The sequence below is a fragment of the Aotus nancymaae genome, unplaced genomic scaffold (assembly GCF_030222135.1).
Source record: "Aotus nancymaae isolate 86718 unplaced genomic scaffold, 86718_ANA_hifiasm-v0.15.2.pri h1tg000083l, whole genome shotgun sequence".
NCBI classification, from domain to species: Eukaryota; Metazoa; Chordata; class Mammalia; order Primates; family Aotidae; genus Aotus; species Aotus nancymaae.
Genome location: NW_026988498.1, coordinates 1,213,542 through 1,240,228, shown reverse-complemented (window position 1 = coordinate 1,240,228; position 26,687 = coordinate 1,213,542).

Sequence of the window (26,687 nt, the reverse complement as noted above, 5' to 3'; positions counted from 1 at the left end):
CAAAGAAAAAAATATATAAATGCACAGGAATAAACACAGGAATGAATATATGTGTGTGTGTGTATATGGGCTAATACACATATATATGTTTTTTGTTTTGTCCATTGAGAGAACTTTAAAAATGGCGGCACTTGTATACCGATGAACACAGGATGGGAGGTCACAGATGTGATTTCTAAATAGCGTTTTCTTATACAAGAAACCAAGGCCCCTTAGAGAAGATTCCAAGCTGGGGAGGAGCAATATTACATAAGCCTAGAACATCTTGTGAAGCTTAATTAGGGTAAGAAAGTAAAAAGAAGGAATAAGTCAGAGGCATGCAAAAAGGCGCAGGAAACACCTGAAAGAGCAATGATAGTCAACACTGGAACCATCCAAGCAGCCAAATAAATAACGAGAGTGTTGGGTTAGAACTCAAGCAGCAAAATCAATACCCATGGGTAAATATTTATATAAATAAACAGGGCTGGGCCCTGTGGCTCATGGCTGTGAATCCTGACACGCTGGGAGGCTGAGGTGGGTGGATCTCTTGAGCCCAGAAGTTTGAGATCAGCCTGGGCAACAGGCTGTAGAGACCCCATCTCTACAAAAAAGACAAAAATTAGCCAGGCAGGGTGGCAGTGGCCCCAGATACTCAGGATGCTGGCGTGGGAGCATCACTTGACCTCAGGAGGTCAAGGCTGCATACAGTGAGCTGTGATTGTGATACTGCATTCCAGCCTGGGTGACAGAGTAAGACTCCGTCTCTAAATAAATAAATAAATATAAATAAACAGTAAAAGAGGGTAAGAGACAAATCTCCCTAACAAAAGAATTTCCACGAAGAAAGGATGAGGGGAATAGAAAATTAGCATTGAAACAACACAGAAATACTTGCTGTGGGCAGGATCAAATAAATGTTAAAATGATAAAGCCAGCAGGTGAAAATATAAGGAGCAACAGGGTATTCGAAGGGCCTCAAAATGTCTCCTACACAATTTTGTTGCCTACTAAGAGACAATATTGCTTGTATAGTAAAGAGGCCAGCCAGACTCACCTTAACCAGGGACCAAGGTTGACACCAAGCATCACAGGATACCTTGATGTTCTGTGCCCCGATCGGTGTGCCCAGAAGAGCGCTTGACCTCGCTGGGGTTCTAAACAGCCAAACACACCACACAGTCTCTAACTGGGGGTGCTTGACAACGGCTTTGTCTATGCTCTTCCTAAGTGTTCAGGCCACAGCAGAGTCACTGATGGAATCAGAGGGCACTGAAAAGACACAGTATCTACATGCAGTGTGGGCTCTGGGACCAGACCTGGAACAGAAAACAGACATCGGCAGAAATACCAGTGAAATCCAAATAAAACCAGCAGTTTAATGTCTACCATTGCACCAGTGGCAATCTCTGAGTTTGCTCAGTACTGAAGATGTGAATGTTAACGTTGGTGGGACCTGGGGCTCTCTTTCCTCTCTTTGCCACAGTCCTGTGAGCCTAAAAGTGTTTCAAGTAATTTCGTGTTATTAAAACAACAGCATATAGGTACTACCTTCAAAGCTGGCATCTTCTCTAAAGAAGTGTTATAAGAATTGAAGGAGCTTGTATATCAGATATCATTTTTATATGTTTGAATAATTTTAATTCTAATAGTAATTCATGTTTCATTTCATCTGATTTAAAATTTTCTGATACTAAACAGCAACTGCGTGTGCATCATTTAATTGACAGTCCCTGCCACAAGCATGTGTCTCTATGTTTATGTGTAGAGAGACATTTTAGGAGTTATTAGTTTTTTAAAAGTGTTATCAGTCTTTTTAATTAATCGATTTTAATACGTAATGACAATTCAATACTCATTTGGAAGAGGAAGCCGTAAGCGTCCACATTAAAATCAATCTTAGGATACTACTGAAATCTTCTAAGTACATGTTTTTACTTCTATTAACCATGAGTTAAAAATTAAAGTGCATTTCTCAAATTTTTTAATGCCACATTTGTGGAATATGACTAACCTTATAAGCAACAGGTGGTCAGGGATTCATCGTGTTGTAATTCCTATCCAATATGGGGGTTGACACTCATTCTTCCCATTTCTCCTAAATATGCGAGAGAGCTCTCATCCCATCTTCTGTTTGGCTGAAAGACATGAGACAGAATTAGTCTCATTCCTCCATTTTAAATTGAAAAGATAGACCTGGGAAGAGGTCATTTCACTTGAATTACACAGTGTCAAGGTCGGGGATTAAAGAGAATTTTCAGTTTAATATTTTACCTGGCTCCCAACACTAACCATAGGAAAGAAAAAATTTATTCACTCTTTTTAGACAGAACAGAATGTTAGGAATTCGTAAAAATACCTATGAATCGGTCTAAACGTCGTGACAATAATTAGCTTATTCATCTAACCACTCAATTCAGTTAATCAACGTGTTTAACATTTTCTTCTTACCCTTATATAATGGGATATCTGTCTGCATTCATTCAATTCATTGTTTTTCACAGCATTAGCTTCCCCAAGGGAGATAATAAAACTGTGTTTGCTGTTATTTCTTCCTTTGTTTGTTTTGTTTCATTTTGATAGTCATGATTATTTGCATTTTTTTTGTTTTATCCATGAACCAAACAGTGAATTGAATTATGTTTTCTTTTTCCAACCCATTGTGTTTGTAAGTTCCTTTACAATGAAATACTGCTTTACAGAAAGAAGTATTTCATTATAAAAGAACAACTCGGATCATTTTATGGCAGACGTATGGTGATAGAATCAATAAATAGCATTTATAGAAACACAAAATGCCAATTAAAGAAATCTCTCTGTCCCAAGGGTGGGAGCATGAGGTGTGTGTCTAGAATTTTGTGGCGGGAGCTAGAGGGACATGGCAGCAGGCTGATATGTATTTAAGTCTTAGGCTTATCATGCACTGTTTGAAAATGTTATGCTTACATTGATAAGAAAAATAATTAAGATAAGGCTTCCTGAAATAGAGATATTTTCAAATTCTCCTCCGGACTCATGATCTAACTCCTGGAATCCCTGTTGTATTTTGGGTTAATTTAGATTTGTCGTGTCCCAGGAACAGTTCAGTAGTCATCTATAAAGCATCAGTGTGAAGGGGAAGGACTCTATGGGAGTCAAGCAAAACCTTGGAATTCAATTCCGGAGCTCTCTGCAGTTGTGAAAAGAAACAGAGCCTCTTCTTTCATGATTGATTTGCAGGGAAGGACTGATTAACAGTTTTTATTTTCTTAACTTATTTTTTTAAATACATTGTCTCTCCTAGGTCTCTATTTTATAGCATTGTAACTCTGTATAAACAAATAAGGTGGTGTCAACATCATCGCTGAATGTGAATTTCCCAGAAAGGATTTGATATTTTGCTAAATAAGAGGAACTTTGTGGAACTGAGATTCTGTTAGATACTGAGTAGTTCTCTAATAGAAACAATGCCTTGTGAGGGACGTAGAACGAGAAAAAAACGTCTTGAGGATATCAACGGCCTATTAAAAAGAGGGTCAAAGGAATTAAGTGACTCTATTTTTAAAGTAAATTTCTACCTGCACAATGAAAACAGTAAAGATGTTTATCATACTTTGCAGGAGAAAGAAAAGTAAGTATTAAATATAAATAAATATAAATATTTATACCATTTCTAGGATCTTAATAGCTGGCAATTGGCGTTGTATACATAAAAAATGATCATAATCTAAAAAAGCTGGCATTTAACCAGGAAATAATTGAATTACAAAGAATATATACTAACTGAAAAACTCATCTTCAGCAGTAAGCAGAAATGTTATAAATGTCCTCAGGAGTTGGGTACAAACAGAAAGATTTAAAGAATATTGTTTTTCTTTAGAAAGGGGAAAAAAGTAGTAACCTTACTATTGTGTTCACAATCAGCATTCTTCTAAAACGTATATAGTGCTCTGCTAATTAATGGATAGCACAAAGAAATGCTTGCAAATTTAAAATGTGAAAAGCAAATGAGCTTCTGTGCTGGAAATTAAAATGAAATTAATCAAAGGACATCATTTTGAAATGAAAATAACATTTTGAAATAAATCGAGTTCTAATTCAAAGCAGAATGTTTGGAGACGTTCTTTCAGTTTTACAGTGATCAGCTACAGTGAACAGCATGAAGGCAACTGTACTCACACGGGAACAGCACCATCGATTGTTTTAGAAAGATACTCACAGCTCCCATCCGGCAATCACACACACACATATCTGAGAGATACTACGCATGGAAATGTGGATGCAGGTAAAACTTTAAATCTTCAAGGTGTCTCTGCGGGAGGTCGGGGTCATCAATCCCAGTCCATTCTCAAGTAAACTGCAATCACAGTCATAGACACTGAGTGGCTTCTGGAAATTTGCACAACCCGTAAAAATGTGCCAACAAGCACAAAGCAGACACTGAATTACAATCGGCAAACTATAGGACTGAACTGAATATTTTTTGTGTATATGCATAATCAGTATACATTTGCAGTCAGAAAATGATGTAGTTTTTCTAAAAGTTAACTTATCTAAAAAGTTTTGCAACAAGCTTCATGTGAATTTTCCAGTCCAGGCATTCTGGCACGACCTTTTGCCCTTTCTATCTGCAGGAATACTATCCATCTCCAAACCACTGCTCCTGCATCTGAAAACCATGGCACCAGTGTGCCGACTGCTGACTTTAAAGAAACAAGAGCTAAGGATCAGACGGACTTGGGAGGCACTGATGTCTGCTTCTCATCACTGAAGTCTTCTTACAGATGTCACTAAAACACTGCCAGAAGCAGCAAATTTACCTCACTCAGTAGATGAAGCTTTCCTTCTACTTCCTAACCAATGGATATTTTTAAAAAGCAGATCCTCTTTATATTGAGAGAAACTCATTTGTATTTGGGAATATTCTTGGCAGTGCCAGCTCCACTTGGCACAGGGACCAGGTTGGAGGTGTCCTCCTAGATATTCCGTCAGGGAGTGTCAGAAGAAGGAGAACTTGCAGGAGTCAAAACTAGGTAAAGTATGGAGTAAAGAAGTCCAGGAATACCCTGTGCAGGGAGGGGATCCTCCCACTTTCTCCACCCTCTGCCTGGAATGCTATCTTGATGACCGGATGTCAGCAGCGATACTGGACCATGAATATGGGGGCCACACAGAACAGGGATGGCAAGAAGAAAGCAAAAAAGCTTTAAGCTTTCATGGAGTGGCTGTAAGACATCTAGATTGCCAGCTGATGAGCTTTCTTCTTTTGTGAGGGAGAAAACACCTGTTTTTTTTTTTTCCCCCAAAATTATTGCTTTATGGGACTACTCTGTTACGTGAAGTCAAATGCAATTCTGACACTTAGCAAGAGGAATGAAAAGAGAAACTTACTCTCATGTTTGAGTATGGCTCCTGTTCCTTAGACAGTCATCGCTCAGTTCACTGAGTCACTGCATGGGAGCCACGAGTCTGCTGATATTCCCCTAAAGTGCAGAGTTCGGAAATTGAGGACTCCAGACGTGCTTGCGTGCACATTGAATGGACAGTAGTGCCCGGCAGGGGCAGGTAACCAGACTCAGGACCTTGCTTGCAACACTAAACTACACTGAGCCCAATTCTCTCCAGCTCCCGGCCTCCCCACCACGCTCGCCTGGCCAGCTGCTCTGCTGGTAATCTAATGGCTGCTTTCCATTTACACTGCTGCATCGCCTCCTGTTGAGTAACATTTTTTTTTATCATGGAAGATGTTTCCTTCTTGAATCAAAAAATTAACGTTCTCCATTGAGCTACACAGAAAATGCATGAAGAGTGGACTAGACCTGCAGCCTGTCAAGGAGGCAGCAGAGTCATGTAGATGTCAAAAAACGACACACAAACAAAGCAGGCCTCTGGAGCGCTCATCACCGTTGGACCTAGTATACAGCGTCTGATTATTTGTCTGTAGTCATATCCTCTGATGAGTTAGGCCTTGCTTTATTCCCTGCTTTCATCTGCAGGCCTAGAATGGTGCCTGGCACTTAGGTGACACCCAAGAAGCATGTTTTATTCCAGAAACTGAATACAATCATTAATGGATCAATGAATGAGTACGTGTCTCTTTCTTTCCTAGCAGAAATAGAAATGTATCATATCTACTCAGTCCTCAGATCTATAAAATCTCAGATATTTAAAAAATGAGTTTTTTCAGGTGTGACTAATATGAACAGATATTGCCATGTAGTAATCCCTTTCCCGAGAGTTTACAAACCAGGAAGTAAAATCAATATTCACTCCCTTGCATTTCAACACAGGAGACACTCTCCTTACTTCATTCCTTCTTTGAAACCGTTTCTTCCTCAGCCATAGGATTGTTGCACCTGTGCTCTGTCTATGAATATGACCCTGCACTGAAGTGTGTGTCTCTGTGTCAAGGTGGTCCACACACACTCTGGCTACTGCTTGTAAGTTACTCTTTAAGTATTATTTCACTTAGTGAAATGATCAAAGCCATGTTGTAAATCAGGCGTTATTTTTAGATTTATTTTAGAATAAAATTTATAAAACACCTGACCTAAGAGAGCCACAGTCAGTAGTCAAGTTTACAATTGCTGGCCGATGAGGAAGGCAGGAGTCATGCCCCTCCCTTGAGGACACACTTTTAGAGTCAGCACTGTGGTCTTGTAGTAGGCTCCGACAGGGCTGGTCTGGAGGAGTGGGCTTACATTCACGTGGCAGCTTCTGGGCTCGGAATGCAGAGACTTACACACACGGAGACCCTGGGGGTGTGCAGGACACTGGGGTGGCCCCATCCACGTCCTGTCTTGCTTCTGAGAGAGGTGAAGGGGTCCAGTGACTCAAGAGTCCTGCATGGGGGTAAAACTGCTCAGCAGAGCGCAGGGCCTGGGAGGAGGTCAGAGAGCATTGTGGGCACACACAGGATGCCTGTGAGTTTTCAACAGTGGTGACAGCCATGAGCTCCTGACCACAAGAGGAAATTATATCGGGGATAGCAGTGGCTATCACAAAGCCATGTGGGGCAACACCACAGCCTTCTGCAGGCGTGTGGCCGTGTTCCCCAGGACCCATATCCCTGATGTCCAGAGCTCACTGCCTGCCTTGAGATTCCCACTCCGGTTCTCAGACTCCACACAATACACAGCAAAGGGCCACATCTATAATTCAATACACACACACGTACCAAGTACAGCACAACCCATTTCACTGTTTCACTTTATTGCCCTTGCAGATAACATGGGTTCTTTTAGGAACTGAAGGTTTGATCGTGGAACAAGTCTATTGCAACCATTTTTCCAACAGCAGGTGCTCACTTCGTGTCAGTGTGTCACATTTTAGCAACTCTTACAATTTTTTTTAAAACTTTTTCATTACTATACTTTTTATAATACAATATTATTATTATTGTTATGGATGAGAGGTTTCCACGTTGCCCAGGCTGACCTCGAACGCCTGGCCTCACCTCCTTATGTGCAGGACAACAGGCCTGAGCCACCGCAGCTCCCAGTAATATTGAATTATAGATCTGTGATCTATGATGAGTGATCTTTGATGTTACTGTTGTAATTGTTTTGGAGGCACCACAAACCACACCCACAGAAGACAGTGATCTTCAGGAAGGTGTTGTGTGTTCCGACTTCTCCACCAGTGGGCGGTTCCCTGGTCTTTCTCCTCCTCCTCAGGCCTTCCTATTTTCTGAGATGCAAGAATATTACAACTAGGCAAATTAGGAAACCCATAATGGCTTCTAAGTGTCTGAGTAAAAGGAAGAGTTGCATATCTCTCACTTTAAATCAAAATCTAGAATCAAAATCTTTTGTTAGGGCTCCTGCAGCTGGTGACTTTCAGTTGCAGCCAATGACCATTGAGCATTCTAAAAATCGTAAGGCCCTTAAAATGATGCTAAATCGGCCGGGTGCGGTGGCTCACTCCTGTAATCCCAGCACTTTGGGAGGCCGAGGCGGGTGGATCACGAGGTCAAGAGATCGAGACCATCCTGGTCAACATGGTGAAACCCCATATCTACTAAAAATACAAAAATTAGCTGGGCATGGTGGTGCATGCCTGTAGTCCCAGCTACTCGGGAGGCTGAGGCAGGAGAATTGCCTGAACCCAGGAGGCGGAGGTTGCGGTGAGCCGAGATCGCACCACTGCACTCCAGTCTGGGTAACAAGAGCGAAACTCCGTCTCAAAAAAAAAAAAAGATGCTAAATCTACTCTGCCTGTTTGCTGGAAATAGAGCAACAACCCCTGGATGACAGCACCTCTGTTTACATTCCCTGGATGATAGCGCCTCTGTTTACAGCATGGCTTATGGAATGTTTTAAATCCATTGTTGAAGCGCACTGCTCAGAAAAATAAAATGTTTCTTTTAAAAATGTTACTGCTCATCGAAAGCACATTTGGTCACCCAAGAGCTTAACACTGTCTTCTTGTCTGCTAATGCAATATCCATTCTTTTGCTTATTGATCAAGGGTTAAGGAGTAATTTCAACTTTAAAGTCTAATTATTTAAGAAATATATTTTATAAGGCAATAGCTGCTATAGACAGTGATTCCTCTGATGGGTCCAAGCAAAGTAAATTGAAAACCTTCTGGAAAGGATTCACCATTCTAGATGAGAAATTAAGAAAATTCTGATTCATGGGGGAAGAGCAAAATATCAACATTAACAGGCGTTTGAAAGAAGTTGATGACAACCCTCACGGGTGACTTTGAGGGGTTCAGGACTTCAGTGGAGGAAGTAGCTGCAGATGCGGTGGAAGCAGCAAGAGAATTGGAATCAGAAGTGGAGCCTGAGGATGTAACTAGATTGCTGCTCTCTGGTGAGAAAACTTGAATGCTTCTTATGTATGAGCAAAGTAACTGACTTCTTGATAGGAAACCTTCTCCTGGTGAAGACACTGTGCACATTGTTGAAATGACAGCAAAGAATTTTGGATATTCCATAAACGTAGTTCATAAAGCAACCCCAGGCCTTGAGAGGCTTCACTCCAATTTTGAGAGAGCCTCTACTGTGGGGGCTCTCATGCTGCAGAGAAATCTTTCATGACAGGAAGAGTCCATTGAGCCAGAAAACTTTACTGTTGTCTTGTTTTAAGAAATTGTCACAGCAACTTCAACCTTCAGCAGATGTCTCTCGATCAGCCAGCAGCCGTCAGCATTGAGGCAAGACCCTTCATCAGCAAAAAAAAAAAAAAAAAAAAAAAATTATGACTCACTGAAGGTTCAGAGGTTTGTTAACATTTTTCAGCAATAAAGTATTTTAAAGTTAAGGCATGCACATTTTTTTTTTTTTTGCCATAATGCTATTGCAAACTTAGACCACAGTATAGTGTAAAAAATAACTTTTATATGTACTTGGAAATCAAGAAAAAATGTGTTATTAACTTCTTTGAAATATTTGCTTTATTACAATAGCCTAGAAACAAACCTGCAATATCTCCAAGGTATGCCTGCAAGCAAATAATTTCTTAAGTCTTTTTCTACATAGAAGTGAAATCAGTAAGTAAAGCAGTTAAACAGTTTATTAAAGCAAAAAATGAGCTCAAACTCACCAGAGTTTTGAGTCAAAGGCATATTTTTTAAGCTTGATTATGCAGATAATTACCCCATTTCTGTACTCTGCTTTGTGAACACAGATACTTACCTAAATTGACATGCTTTTTGTTCATAGACCAGACAAGTGAACATCACACTTAAACACACATTATTGCTTCTACCAGAATAAAATTCACTGTGTTGCCATCGCCTTAGGAACACCGAGTTTGAGATATCAGCACCATCTGGAACAAATGGCTTAACTTCCAGCTGTATTCAATTAGCCCTTCATCTTGTCTAAGTGGAAAAGTTGAAGGTATAAGTGAGCGTCTCCCTTGCATAGAGTGTGGGATAGACTTGGAGGTTTAATCTATACATTTCTCATTTTTTCACAGCAGGATTGCTTGAATGTCTGGGCCAGCTATGGCCGTCTCTCTCAGAAGGGATTATGCTTCTGCAGGGCTTCAGAATGCCTGCAATGCTTTGATCTTGGTGAATCTGTGGCATGATTGTAACCATGAGTCATGCTACATGGATTACCATAAAAGGGATCATGATGGAATGGTGGACTGTGGGGAAGTGAACATTGATTCTGATGCTCATAACTCTTTTCCACGTTTTGAAACAGGGATGATGCTCCTTATCTTGGACACCAACACAGCACAGCATCGCAGTCCGGAGCGTGGGCTCTGCATCCGTGGTGCTGGTGGAAACCCGCCTCCCGCAGCTCACTAGCTCTGTAACTGTGGGCTCACCTTTTCTCTTCTTGATACCTCATTTCCCTGCTCTGTGAAATGAAAACAGCATTAACATCTGTTTCATGGGGATGCTTTGAGGGTTAAAAAGGTTATTTAATGTAAAACATTTGGAACAGTGACTGGTTAAAAAAATTAAACATTTTATTGATACTAGTTGTTATTAGAAAATCTACTTTTTTGTTGTCTTTTCACATTATGCTACTCTGGAATGAGTTATTCTGCACAGACTATCAATACGCAGCCCTTGACTAAAGAAAGCAAGGGAGTGGGATATCAAACTTTTTGAACATATGCATCTAGTTGTAACTTTTTTTCTTAATTAAGTATCATAACTTTCTATGATATAGGTATTTTTACTCCTATTTACACATGAAACAACTAAGAACCATGCAACTTCAGTAGAATGCTTTATATCCTATTATAGTTAAACACTGTATCAAAATTATATTAAGAGAAATATAATTCTAAATTCCAGAGGAGGTAAGCTTGCCAATTCCAATGTGTGCTTGTCAAAATTAAATTATGAGAGTATTATCCATTACCTGTTTCACAATATGTACAAATTATAGTTGGACATATTTCTAATAAAATTAATTAAATGAAATAAATAAAAAGTCAATTAAGCAATTAAAAATAGTTGACTTGAGATTCTTGTGACTTGTGATTCTGTTGATGGCATGATTGGGCCATTTTAAAAACATAATTATTTTCTATCTTTAAAAAAGAGGTTACATTTAAGGTCAGCACATGGTTAATATGGTTGAGCATAAAAATCACTCTTTACAAAACCATAAATAGCCCTACAACATAGTCAATATACCACATTTAGATTATTGCACTCTGTGGATAATTCTTTTGGAACATCAAAGTTTAAACTGGAGAGGGAATGAGGTAATTTTACATGTGGACAATTGGACATTTAAGCCATTCTGCCTTTAGGATAACAATAAGATTTTGAGTGATGGCTTAGGGGTGGTTGTGCGTTTCAAGTGTTTCTCCCTGCCAGCAGGATATATATTATTCTAATATTGTCTGTATCATTTTCATGCAAGGTTACAGAATTTTTAGTTACAGAAAAGATTAAAAGTGATTATATAATAACACTTTGCATAGATAGTATTACATTCTACATGCTGGGTATATATTAAATGCTTATATGACAGGACTCAATTTTTTTTTCCCATATCTCATGCCTCTTTGAATTCATTCATCCATTTCTTAAACATAAATTTAATAATTTCAAGATAATTCTGCTAACTGTGTCTCATTGTTGCTTGGTATTTATTTAACAGTTGTACTTATGTACTGAAATATGTGTGTACCTAGCATGCAATGAGTGGCCTGAGATTTTACAGCTACTGCATTCTCGGTGCTTGGTTCCTGTTGCTGTGTCATGCTCTGATAACCTTTATGATTTGGGTTTAGAGGTCTTTTTTCCATCTGTCACGGCTCTTTTGGCAATTTTGTGTTTTATCTGCCAGCGTTCACCGTGTGTACCGGCTCAGCCTCTGTAGCACAGGTGGCTGATTGAAGCAGCATTGAGCTGAGGGCTCTGCTGTTTTGAGGGTGTGTGGAGATATTGAAGGACTGCATCCAAACGCAGACACCAAGGTTGTATGCCAAAGGAAGTCTGGCTGAGGATGTTTTGAAACTCTAAAAGCAGGCTTTGCAAAACTCTGATGCTTATAAATAAATAGAGTTCACACATCATGTATACATGTTCTAAGATATGCTTAGAAAGCTTCAATCTTTTCTAAGGTATGCTTAAAAAAAATTAAAATTTTCTTGTAATATGGAGACCCTAACCATTTTTTTTGAAAAAGTCATTTTAAAATAATTAAGATTCTGTGTTATATGTGGAATCAGCATGTACTTACTGAATATGTCTCAGCTGCCAGGTACTGAGCTAATTACCAAGAAGCGTAGGCTAACTAGGAATGGTTCATTTCTTCAAATCAGCCTTAATTAGCAGGAGGGCACTGGGGACAAACGGACCACAAAAAATCAAAATACTGTGAAAAAGAAAAACGTAAATAAAAGATCTATGGCCAGTCAAATCAGGGTGGGAACCTTCACGGTTTCCTCAGCTTCTTCATTTGTCCTTGTTCCCTGACCTTAGAATAATATGAACACTGCCTCCAAGAGAGCATGCTTATTTTATTCAAGTCCAAGAAACAGAATACATTCAAACACTAGTCTGAAGTCAATAGTTTTGAGTATGACATAAGGAGTATAATTGTGCTTCCTTTGTGAAGCAGTGTTTCCCAGGTTTTTTGGCATATGTAAATTGATGATTTTTAGTAATATTCGTGTTTTTACTTGCATGTGTGTGAACTCCATGTTGAGAAAAACTCAAGAGCTAGTCTGCATGGATTTTGCTCTCCTATCTGCAGAAAATAAGCATACTACAGCTTTGTGAAAAATCAATTCTGTAAGACTAACATATTTTTCCTCTATGGTACTTTTCTAAGTCTCATAAACAAAACAAAGAGGAGTGATGAGGCTTGCATTCGGCTTTACAGTGTAAAACAACGTATCAGTGAGTGGGTAGAGACACTTACTGAAGTGAAAATGCTTTAGAAACACTGTTTGGTTTGGGGAATGCTAGTGATATTGAGGAACTTTGAATAGAGGCCAGAGGGAAAAAGACTGTTTAGAACAACAAGGAAACAGAAGAAAAGGATGCCTCCATCTGAAGCAGCTGGTAGAGGATTCTACTACGAAAAAGAATCATGCAGATGATACAAAAGTTGTCTTGTGCTTTTTATTGAAAACTACACAAGCTCACAATGTTTCATTTTCAAGAAAATACAATGATTGGTGTAATAATTCATCCAAACTATCATGGTTCTTAGTTCAAAGCATTCTAACAATTTTTTTTCACAAGTAAATGTGAAAAATAGGTAACCCTCTTTCTGTTTCAGTTAGAGTCTGCATCTGTTTGAAAGAAGATGGATAAATGTTCTTTCTTATTGACTTCCTGTCACATGACTGGTCCAATGTGCGGGCTGGAGATTGAGGATGTTTATGACCAACTTCTTAGATTCTCTGATAAGAAAAATTCTCCTTGGTGATTCATATTTCCGACAGAGCTTATGAAATGAAGTCTATTTAAAGGCATCTATGCACAGTATCAATTCTTAACAAGTAGGATGAGAGGAATGGGATTGGAGATTATTATGTATTAAAACTTATTATGAAACATTATGTTCAAACCTCACATAAGTTTATGTATTGTGGCATTTTATTGACTGTAGAAAGCCTGATGATGTTTTCATTTTCTCCATCAATCAACTATGTTTTAAAAAGCTAAATTTTCATTAGTTTCATGTCAAAACATGATAATGACTTTCTCTACACCACACAGAGTTTTAAATTAAAACTTATTATAAAGATATCACACAATGCAGTGACTACATTAAACTTACATAAATTTACACAAAGTTTAGCGTATGATTTAAATAGTTGACAGTCAAGAAAAGGTCAGAGCAATTAGAGGCAGGATTTGCCACTAGAACCAAGAGCAAGAGCTGGGACTTTTTCCACAGTCTCATGATTTAGTGGATGAATTCTAACAGAAGTCACCTGGCTTTATTTCATTGCCAGAACCACCAGGCTACTACAGAGAAGCCCAAAAGACCGGGCAGAGAAGACTGTTTCCTTAGAAGCAAAATTTAAAAATTTAAAATTGGTTTTCTAACAAACGAGATATTTTTAGCTCACACTAAGAAAATTAAGAAATTCGTCAATCATGTCATTCTTACCCTCAAAACAAGGCCTACTTTGACTGTAATATGTTTTCTAGAAGTAATAATATGAACTTTTAAATTAATTTTAAATTTTGATATGTAAATAGATAAAGTAGAAACATGAACATGCTTTACCCAAACTACTAGCATTGTAATCATACTAGAAGCTCATTTTGAAAGATAATGAAAACTTAATATAAAAATATACACAATCATCATAGTTTAAATACCTAATACTAGTATGTCTGTGTAAAATTTCTGCTTGTTAGTGTTTTTTGATAGTAGCCTTTTTAACACTGAGAAATTATACTTTCTACATTAGTTGCTGTCAATGTAGAAATAAAAGACCCCCTTGTCTGAAGAGAATATGTAGACTAATATAAAAATATCAAGATTAAAAGTTACAAAAATTAACCTAGCTGTACCTAGTGAGTTGACTAACGTCAGCACACTACCTGCTCTCTGCAACATCTCTTCTCATGAACTATTTTAATGGTTATGGCTCATGAAAAATTATTACTTAATTATAATAAAACATGATTCACCACAATGAGTTCCACTTGTTCCATTTGTTAATTCATTTTAGAAATAGTATTGAGTTGTAATAATGTGCATTGTGCTATTCTAGTTTCCCTCATGGAATCCAAGTGTCTTAATTGGGCTACTGCTATAAAAAGGGTAATTTTTCAAATTTTTTATATTGTTACCATATACATTTTTACAAACCTAATTGCTATGAGAATTTTGTTGCAATGTACACTTAAATCTTTTTGTGATTATCCATATTAGAAAGAAGTTCAACCTGTCTTAGAGAGTAACATTCAAATTGCAACATTGGTGTCATGTGCACAGTTCTTGTTTAATAAATATTCATTTATCTTTCTGAGTGCAAAATTAACATAAAGCCCAAAGGATAAATGCTTTGTAATTATATTTCATTCTGGAAACATATTACCAAAACATCTTAACCAACAAGACAAAAGACAAGAACAGCAAGAGGTCTAAACCCTGATGTGTCTACTTCAGTAGGTGCTTTTGGATTCCATTCAAAACCCATGACTTCAATTAAGTAGATGTATTAGTCCATTTTTGCATGGCTGTCAAGAGATACTTCAGGCTGGGTAATTTATAAAGAAAAGAGGTTTATTTTGGCTCATGATTCTGCAGACTGTACAGGAAGCACGGTGCTGGCATCTGCTTCTAGGGAGGCTCAGGAAGTTTTTAATCATGTTGGAAGGCGTAGGGTGAGATGGCATATCACAAGATGAGAATGGTAGCAGGAGACGGAGGGGGTGCCAGCCTCCTTTGAACAACTGGATTTCTGGTGAACTCAGAGAGAGAGAACTCACTCATTACCTCCAGGACAGCACTGGTCATTCATGAGGCATCTGCCCCCATGACCCAAACACATCCCAGTAGGCACCACACTGGAGATGGCATTTCAGCATGAGATTTGCAGGGCACAAGCATCAAAGCCATGAAAGTAACGAATACTGAGAAATGGAGAATGCAAGAGAATAACTGGATTGAAACACAGTTTTTTTTTTTTCATTTATAATGATCATGTGCTTGTGGTTGATAGGCATAAGAATGAAATTTCTGTATCAGTGTGAAACAAAATCTACATAAAAACGTAGTACCTATCATGTTCACATGTAACTAATGCCCTACAGGTGCCTTACCTAAATTATCTCATGTAAACCTTAAAAACAAACCTCTATGATGATTTTTAAATTCCTCTTAAGTAGAAAAAAATCTGAGAATTGGTTATTTGGCATAAGGCAAAATGGTTAGAAAATGATAATGTCACAATTTAAACCCAAGTGAGACAGACTCCCAAGGAATATCCTGAGCTTTCTTGTCAATGAAATAGCACATGGCTTTGACCAGAGTGAAAACTTGTACTAATCCACTGTTGTTTAATTGCAAAATGATGACCTGTCCAGGCTATGTCAGTAGACGACAGATTGCTATCAGTTGGTGATTGATAAAATTCACTACAATAATATTATAATACAATAGTATAATAAGATAATAACTGATTTAGGCAAAAATCATCAATGAATGTCAAAATGAGTGTGTGAAAGTTTAAAGAATGACAAAATTTGTATAGTAACAAAGTATCTCAGAATTCTCTTAAACGTAGAGAGTAAAATAGTGACACGGCAGTGGAGAAACTGACTCCACATCATTTAACGTAATGATCAAAGTTAACCCTTCGGTAATGAAACTAATTGACAGTGTATGCTTCCTAACATGTCACTGAGAAAAACTTTGTGCTGTTCCAGTCAAAAATGTAAAACCCAAATCCAATCTGAGAAAACATCAGATAAATCCCAAACTGAGGGAATAATACACAGAATGTATCTAATACTCTTCTGAAATACCAATACATTAAGCACTCAATGAAATTGATAGGTTCCTGAACACCAAGACTTAAAGCAAAATGACTTAAAACCATCTTTTTTTCTCATCAACATTAGGAAAACATGATGTTGCAGGAAGCAATTTTATTTGAGGATCTTCCGTACATCATTTCATTTAAAGTTGCCTTTTCCAAGAACCAATGGATGATGTTAAGTGAGGACTTACTGTACATCGAAATATAAAAAGACTCAGCAACTGTTCTAAATTAAGCGAGGCCAAAGAGATGTGGGAACTGAATAAAATGCATCAGCTTTGATTTAGTTTATCTATAAGTAATATATTAGGGACAATGGGTAAAATCTATTAGGTGTGTATATGAGAAAAATGTATGACCTCAGTGTCCATTTCCTGAGTTTGATGATTATACTTTGATGTTGTAAGAAAATGCCTTATTTTCAGATAGTATACAGCGAATTATTTAGGGAAGAAGAGGTGTCACATATACAACTTCCTCTTACACATTTCAGAAAAAGAAAATGTGTACATATGTGCAGAAAGAAGGGGGAATAGAGAGAGCAAATGCAGTAACGTGTTAACATTTGGGGACTTTGAGTGGAAAGTGTTAGGGAATTTTTTTGTGCTATTCTTAAAACTTTTCTGTAAGTCTGAAATTATACAAAACTAAAAAAAAGAGAGGAGCACATATTATAATCAGACCTATGTTTCCACCTATTAATTCACGAATTCAACCAACCTTGGATCAAAAGTAATTGGGAAAAAATAAAAATAATACAAATAGAAGGCAATACAGTGTAACAACTATTTACATAGCATTTGCATCATATTAGGTAGTGTAAGTAACCTAGACATGGTATAAAGTACAAGGCAGGATGTGTATGTAAGTTGCATGCAAATACTACCACCTTTTGATATAAGGGACTTAATCATGCTGGATTTGGTATCCGAGAGGGTTCTGAAAGCAATCACCTGGGGTTACCATAAGATGACTAGTGTTTAAAGTGCCATTTAATACAAAAAAAAGAATGCCAGGGATGTGATAAAAAAATCGTTGTTCTTAAAAATCACTCAAGTAAAGTTTAAATAGAACATGTGACTTAAAAACAAAGGCAATTTTATAAACGTAATATACTAAAATGGTTGCAATTACTGGTCATTATTTCTTAAAGCCTTGCTAGTTATTTCTCCTATATTTCTTTCTTTCCATGATATTTTTTCGGGGCAGAGGGAGTAATTAAAAATAAATACTTATGATAATACACCCCTAGTAATATTAACAAATTGTATTGACTTTTTACTGCAGAATATACTAAATGTTTTATATGTATTGCCTCATTTAATTTTCAAATGTCATAAGGATCAGCACTACGACTTCCTTTATCTTATGAAAGAGAAACTGAGTCTTAGAAATGAAGAACTTTCAAAGTCAGCTGAGTAGACTGTCACATGGGGAGAGACTGCAGAGACGCCCACTCCACAGCCCAGGCTTTCTGCAGTAGTAAGTACTTCCAGTAAGAGAGATCTACTCCGAGGCTCTCTCAAATCAGATATACTTCTATTTTCTAAATGTTCAGCTGCATCTTCTGATTCAGCTGTTTCTTAAAATATTAGTGTTACTTTTTTTAATTTTAGAAAAAAATTTTTTTGGAATTTTTAAAATTTAAAAATTAAAAAAAAATTTTTTTTAATTTTTTTGAAATTTTATTTCAAAATACCACAATTCTTTTAAAAGTGTTCTGAAGCTGAAATTCATTTTTTTAAATGTAAGTATAGCTTATTTTGAGTTATGAAGCTTGTATGGCTCCTATACCTCCTTGTCCTAGTTTTTTTTTGACCGTGTCTGGCTCTGAGTCCCAGGACTGGAGTGCAGAGGTGTGATCTCGGCTCACTGCAACCTCCGCCTCCCAGGTTCAAGCGATGCTTCTGCCTCAGTCTCCCAAGTAGCTGGGATTACAGGCACACACCACCACGCCCAGCTAATTTTTTATTTTCAGTAGAAGCGGGGTTTCACCACCTTGGTCAGACTGGTCTTGAACTCCTGACCTCAAGTGATCCACCCGCCTTGGCCTCCCCAGTGCTGGAATTACAGGCGTGAGCCACGTTGCCTGGTCAGCTCTAGTTTTTTGAAAGCTATTTTCAGATTTCCATATCCTTGCCCTCTTCCCCATCAAAAAGCCTGTGATTAATAAGAAACAATGCCAATATATTACCTAGAGAAGTAATCACAGAGCTGACTAAAGTATATTCATTTATCCACTTTTTTCCAATTTTACATCAACTTTTTTGACATAATTTTTTTTAAAAAATAAGACACCCATTTAAAAAATGTAGTTGAGTATTTTTTCTTCTTAAATATATTTTATTTGCTACAGCAGTTTTATGTTTACAGAAAAGTTATACAGAAAGTGAAATGAATTTCAATCTAATTCCATCCACCACTGAAGTCCAGCTTGTATCAATTGTCTTCTGTAGTGGACCATGCCTTTGTATCTAGAAAGTCATCACCAGATCCAGGGTCACCTACATTTGCACCTCTGCTATCATCTCAGAGTTGTGTGATCATTTTTGTTTGTTTCACATTCAGTCCTGTAGTGCATTTTAAGTTATTTTATGTGAAAAGCTTAAAGTCTGTGTCGGGATTCATTTTGTTCCAGCCACATTTATAGAAAAAAACTATCTTTTATCCACTGAATTGCCTTCACTCTTTTATGAAAGACCAGTTGAGTATATTTGTTTGAGTCTATTTTGGGATCTGTATTCTGTCCATTGATCTATTTGCCTATTATCTGGTGAATATCGCACTTTCTGGATCACTGCAGCTTTGTAGTAAGTTCAGGGTCAGGCGGTTCCTGTCCTCCAGGGTCGCTGTTCAGTACTGTGCAGGTTATGCTGGTTCCTTTGCCGTTCCAAATAAACTGTAGAATCAACTTTCTTTACATTTTAAAAATAATTTCCTGTGATTTTGACAGAGACTGTGGTGAATCGATACATCAAGTTGGGGAAAATCAACATCTTAATATATTCAGGCATCCTATCCGTATTGTGGAATATCTCCCCATTTATTTTGATCTTGAATTTCTCACACTAGAGTTGTGCCATTTTCTCTTATAAATCTTGTGCATATTTGTTAGATTAATTCGTACATGTTTAATTTTTGTGTGCTGATTTCAATGTTGTTGTCATGGAATTAAAATTTCCAGTTTTTCAGTGCTAGTGTACTGGAAACCAATTGACTTTTATATATTATCCTGTATCTTGCAACAAGCTTGTTATAATTCCTTTTATGCTACAGCAGTTTTTTGATGGATTTAGGGGAATTTTCTCACAGACAATCATATCACATCATATCATCTCTGCAAAAGGAGAGTTTCATTTCTTCTTTCTTTCTCTGTATAACTTTTGTTTCCTTCTATTGCTTTATTACATTAGCTAAGCCTACCAGGCTGATGTTTAATTAGAGTGTTCAGAGGGGAAATTCCTGTCTTGGTATCAATCTTAGGCAGAAGATATCAACTTTCCAACCATTAAGCATGGTATTTGATGTAAGTTTTTTGGAGATGCTCATCGTACTGAAAAAGCTCATCTTTATTCTTAGTTTGTTGAGCAAGCATTTTAATCATGAATAGGTATTTGATTTTGTCAAATCCGTTTTTCACCTATCGGTGTGATCATATGATATTGCTTCTGTAGTCTGAAATGTTGGATTATACTAACTGGTTTTCAATGTGGAAATAGCCTGGCACACCTGGAATAAATCCCACTTGAGTGTGATGTATAATTCTTTTTACATGTTATTAAATTCCGTTTTTGAACATATTCGTGATGGTTTGTGTATCTATGTCTATGAAAAATATTGGTTTATAGTTTTATTGTTTATAATGTCTTTCGCTGGGTTTTGTATTAGATAATGCTGTTCTCATTAGAACAAGTTAAGAACTATTCTCTCTCTGGTACAGATAAAAGTTCATTAAAAAAATAAAAAATAAAACTCTTTTCTGTTTCTACTTTCTGGAAGAGATTGTAGAGAATTAACAAAATTTATTTCATAAATAAGTGTTTGGTAGAATTCACCATATGGCTTGTACTTTCTGTTTTGGAAGGTTATTAATTATTGATATAATTATATTATTCAATATTTTCCCATTCAGATTATTTCTCCTTCTGTGAGCTTAGGTAGCTTGTCTTTCTAGTTTTCGAAAATCACAGTTTTTGACAGTTTTCATAAAATTGTTCATTATCCTTTTAATGCTTTGGGATCAGTAGCGATGTTCCCTTTTACATTTCAGATATTAGCTATTTTTGTCTTTTTTTTTGGCTAGCCTCACTAGAGGTAAAGAAGGTACAAGGAGGAAATTTTATTATCTTACCAAAGAACCAGTTTTGTTGATTTTATCTATTAATTTTCTTTATACAATTTCATTAATTTTGGCCCTAAATTTTATTGTTTATTTTTCCTCTCTTGTTTTGGATTTAATTGTCTGTCCTATTTCTATTTTTCTAAGCTAAAAGCTTATATTGTTGATTTTTAGATCTTTATCTTTTTTTTCACTAACATCTTCATTCAATGCTATAATTTCCCTCTAAGCACTACTTTTGCTGTTTACTGTATTTTCACTTAATTCGGAATATTTTAACTTTCTCTTAGGACTCTTCCTTTGACCCATGTGTTACTTATAAGTATGTTTTTTAATCTCCAGATATTTGGAAATTTTTTATCTATCTTTTTGTTATTCATGTATAGTTGAATTCCATTGTAGTTTGAGAGCATACTTTGTATGATTTACATTCTTTTAGCACTTTAAGGCCTGTTTTATATCCCAGAAACTGGACTACCTTGGTGAGTGTTCCATGTGGGCCTAAGAAGAATGTGTACTCTGCTGTTGTTGAATGAAGTAGTTTATAGATGTCCATTATATCTGGTTAATATGTGGTGCTGTTGAGTTAAACTATGTCCTTACAGATTTTCTGCCTGCTAAAATCTGTTTCTGACCGAGAATGTTGCAGTCTTCTGCTATGACAGTAGATTCATCCATTTATCTTTGCAGTGCTATCAGTGTTTGCCTCACATATTTTGAAGTTTTCTTGTTTAGACAAATGCACATTAAGAATTGTTACGTCTTTTTGGAAAGTTGAACCTTTTATTGTTAAGTAGTATTCCTCTTTATCTCTGATAATTTTATTTGCTGTGAAATCTGCTTTGTCTAAACATTGATTCCTTTTTTTAAAATTAGTTCATACATACATTTATTGAAATAGTTCTGGCTGGGCGCGGTGGCTCACGCCTGTAATCCCAGCACTTTGGGAGGCCGAGGCAGGTGGATTGCTTGAGGTCAGGAGTTTGAGACCAGCCTGGCCAACATGGTGAAACCCCGTCTCTATTAAAAAAAGAAAAGAAAAGAAATAGTTCTATCCTCTGCAGAGACCATTGCCAAGGCATCAGGTTGGGCAGCAGGAACTAAAACAAAAAGAACTGGATATAAGATATTTGGAATGACAGGTAGATTGGTAAAATCTGAAGTTATGATTACTGGCTTCAATTCCATAGCTTAATCCGAAACCTTTTATGGTACTGTTATAGACACTCAAGTGCCTCTCTGCCCCAGGGATAAAACAAAAAGCTGACAGCAGACTCACCTCCAAACTTTGAGGATATTCCTGTAAGAAAGAAGAGAAGCATGAGAAAAAGTGTAACTCACGCTGTTATGTAGCCCCCATATCATGATTCATTTTATTTTTCCACAAAAAGTCAAGCAAAAATAGCGTTGCTCAAGTTGTTTTGGTCATTGATACTATGTGTGCATTATGTATGCAAAAACATTTTTAAAAATTGGAAGCCACTTCAGAAACAATAAAATAGCCTGGAAACCATTGTCAGAACTGGTTTTATTTTTTAACTGAAAAGGATACAAATCTAAATTTGCATCCAATTATAATCTATAAATGTAGACACAAATCTACATTTGCCATTGACATATTATTTATAAAAATTTGGAAACTTCTGAATAATTCCTAACGAATATGTAGTTGATTTGGTAAAATATGTACTTTACGTAAGTAAAATTAATCTAAATTGGTTATGTGAATGGTTTGTTTCTAAAGAAAATGCTGATCATTCTTAGTTTACTAATGTTAAGGGTAAATATTTGAAACTGAAGGAAAGCACTGTCAAATTATCAAATGTAAATAAATCTTTAAAAGGAACATTTACTTTGAATTTACATTTCATGATTAAAGTGAACTGTACATTTTATGGGCAAAATAAATCATATTCTTCCACCATCCTGTCGCTATTTATTAAAAATTAGCCCACTGTATCTTTAAGACACTTAAGCTCATTTCTTGAAGAATACTGGGAAGAGACTTTTGTTCAACTCTCTGCAGGAGGCTGCAGGGTCGTCTTCTAGCACAGCTCGGGAGAGGAAAGTAGACAGAATGAAATTCCTTGATGTTAATATAATATAAAAGACCCCAAAGGTCATCTAGTAGCCAGATGCTTTATTTAAACTTGAAATAGGGGGTTATTATATACTTGCTTTTCAAGCCTGGACCACTTAATTTACCTATGCAAACATGACTTTAATTATAAAGAGTTTGACCTGATTAACATAAAGCTCACCTCAGAAACCCTTGGAATTTAGGAAGACAAGATCCTCCACATTGTCATTTGCAGAATCATTATTTGTATTACCAAAGAATTTGTGCACTTCATTTTTATGAGAGGATTTAATTATGCTCAGCTATACAAAAGCTTGGAAGAAGCTCTTTATTAAAAACAAGATTAACACATGAACTAAAATGTTCATTCTAAAAATTCAAAGCACAAAACTTTTAAATTGATGTAATAAAGCTGACATCCAAAGAAAAAAATAACATTATACATATTAAAAGGATAATAAAAATTGCATGACGAGATGAATCTATTCATAAAATTATAGTGCTCACTTACAAAGGCCTCTTTAGGGAGTAAAATATTGTCATTGTAAAAGTCTCTGTACCCTCCACCATGGCTCTGAAATTCCACCAGCAAAAATATACATGTTTGGCTTTGGTATAATTTGGCAAAATGTAGAGGTCAGCATAAAGTGATTGAATGCTCAGCTTCAAGAATTATCAATACTCTATCGATCTGTTCTTCCCAAATCGTGGTCATGATATCATATCTTCAATAAACACTTCAGGACGTGGAGAGGATTTCTGTCTTCCTATACAATTTCCAGTCTTTCAGAATTACTTAATAACATTAAAATATTTTAGCAGGAACTGATAACATATTAGCCAATTAATATCACTACAAAAACCAAAGTGATAAAATAGTCACATTCCAACCAATACACGTGGAAGGGTTTTTAGGTTGTAGTTGATATTTGATTGGAACGTGACTGCTCTGTGTGGTCTGAACCAGACTCTGGACAAGATATAAGGACTAAAGCAGAGAATATTCATGCTTGCTGGGCTAGTTAAGCTTTTGTTTACAGAGCAGAACGCATATCAGAAAGTGGAAGAAAACGAGGCTGAAAAAGATGCATCAACACACAATAGCCTATAAAGCACTGGGGCAGAGCGGTGACATTGAGACTCTGTATGAACCCCCTAGTCTTCTAAGTTCTCATCTGAACCCTATTTTCCAGATTTTCCTGTCACCCTCATTAGTTGGATCCTTCCGATGAGTGATATTCAAACGACATTTAGCAGCAGAAAGGAAAGCCACATTCTCTGTTGTGTTGCTGGATGCTGACTTTGGGTTGACTTCTAGGTGCAGCGGTGAGGAAACCATATTCTGGTACAGGGCGCAGAATTTATGCGTTTTTGCTTCTTTGTGATTTCTGCATTTCCAGATTGCTTTTCTTTTGTTTTTGCTTTTAGTTGAGTAGTACCGTGATCAAACTTGTGTTTAATAAGATTTCATTGCTTTCAGGAAATGTTGAAAGATTTGGACAAAACATATTAATTGCTCAGAAACAGTTTATTTAGATATTGGGAAATGTTTTAATTGAGTCTTTCATCATACCCTTTTTTAATAAGATAGAAAATCTGTGAATTGAGTGAGAGTCCTGGCATTGGACTTGATGGAGTATCAATACTTATGTGAATGAAAGTCTCTTGTGGTACAATGCACATCTTTTCCTTGGAACCGTCTGGCTGTCAAGCAGTATGAAGAACTAGATGATGCCTATAAAATCTGAGACAAAAATAATGTAGAGCAAGAACGCTTGAAAGTCAATATGACAGTATAAAAAATGAAGCTCAAAAGAAGTTAGACTTAAATTTGGGGCAGAAACCAACAAACTAGACTGTAACAAACGTGATTTTCCCCTCCCAAACATCTATTTCTTTCCAAAAAAAGTTATTTTAACTTTACCTTGTTGGATATTCTCTTCAGCGATAATTTGAATTATCATTAAATGCTCCATCTTGAAAATATTTTCTCAGTGGTTCGTAAAAGAAACGTTCACGGATTTAACAGGATCCTGATCACAATATTGATTGTCTCAAGGTCCTGGGACATGGTTTGAAAGGCTCTCTCTACCTTATACACTTCTTTTGTTTTCTCAGACAAGAGAGGATGCTGATGCCACAGCAATGGTGTCAATACTGAAATGGAACTTAGAATTGACACTTCATTGAAAATATGTATAACTTTTTGAAATATCTTCTAAGGAAACGCTTTTTAAAATATTGAGGTAGAAAACTATACGCAGCTAGGAGTGATGGCTCATGCCTGGAATCTAAGTACTTTGAGGCCTAGGTGGGAGGATTGCTTGAGCCCAGGAGTTCAAGACCAGGCTGGGCAGCATGGGAGACTGTCTCTGCAAAAAGCAAACAAACAAAAGAGAAAATAGCCAAAAGCGGTGACGCGTGCCTGTAGTTACAGCTATTCAGGAGGCTGAGATGAGAGAATCACCTGAGCCTGGAGAGGTCAAGGGTACAGTGAGTTATGATTGTACTGTTACACTCCAGTATGGGTGACAGAGAGAGACCCTGTCAGAAAGAAAGGAAGAAAGGAAGAAAGAAAGAAAGAAGAAAGAAAGAGGGAGAAAGCTATATGCATGACTATGTTTTTGAAAAACTATGTAAAAGTGTGAAATGATATAAATGATCAATATGAATAAGAGTAAGAAAAAGAAGGAATTATAAAAGACCCCCTGAAAAAAGCTATGCTCTTATTCAAGATAATTATTATGAAGAAATGTTCAAACATTTATGCTGTGATAAGGATAGTTTTTTTTAAGTGGGTAGTTTTTTTTATAGTTTTTAAAAACTATACTGGTGCAGTATATATACTATACATATATATGTATGTGTGTGTGTGTGTGTGTATATATATGTAATCTGCAAATTTTCCCAATATCTCTTGGGAGCAAGTTGTCGGTTTTGTTCCTTTTCTAAGCCACACTTCTACACTGCTTTGCACAAAGAAAGCATTCAACAAATGCTTTTCAAAAAAATCGCATCATTGAAACAGTAAATTAATATAAATGTTTTGATTGAAAAGCTACTATCCTTGTAAGTGACCACCCAGAAAGTACTACATTTAAATTATCAGGAAGTTTTCATTTTAGGCCAGTCTTTTCAGAAATAAAATAAATAAATCAACAGAGTAGAAAATGTGACCAACCTGTGGTAGCCTAGTGTAAATATCGGCCGTGTGCACCGTGCAGAGCAGAACTGAGGAGGAGGAGCGTGACTAGTGTGTGCTGTTACAGGCTGGACTACAAACTCCTCTCCAGTGCACGTTGGAAAATGCGTTTCTTAGATGTGATGTGAATGGCGTGAGTCTTGTAGTATTCTGACAGTGCAAAAACCTGAGACTTTTAAAGAATTAAGCAATATATTCACAGAATGAAAACACGTATGTGCAGCTGCCTATGGTGAGAAAGATACATTACAGAATATGCCTGTGAATAGATGAGATAGTAGATGGATGTCTAATATACCGCTCTGCAGAAACATATGTATCCATTCATGTCTTTACGTATGTCCAGACAGACTTCACATCCCACTCCCCTGGGGCCCACAATCAGAATTACACAAATAGCATAGGCACCAAATGAGTAAAACCAACATTCTCAGAGCTGACTGCCATTAATCACTAATGAATACCTGGCTTCAACAATACAACAGATCGTACATTCTGCAAGGAGACAATAAATTTTCTAAAGAAAATTAACCTCCCTTAAGGGTACAGAGACTCCACAAAGACAAAATGAAGCTGATGAAAAGTAACCTGGCAAAAAGATCTGGATGACGACATCAGTGGTCATTTCACTATGCATGAAACAGAATATTTGCTAAAATACATCAT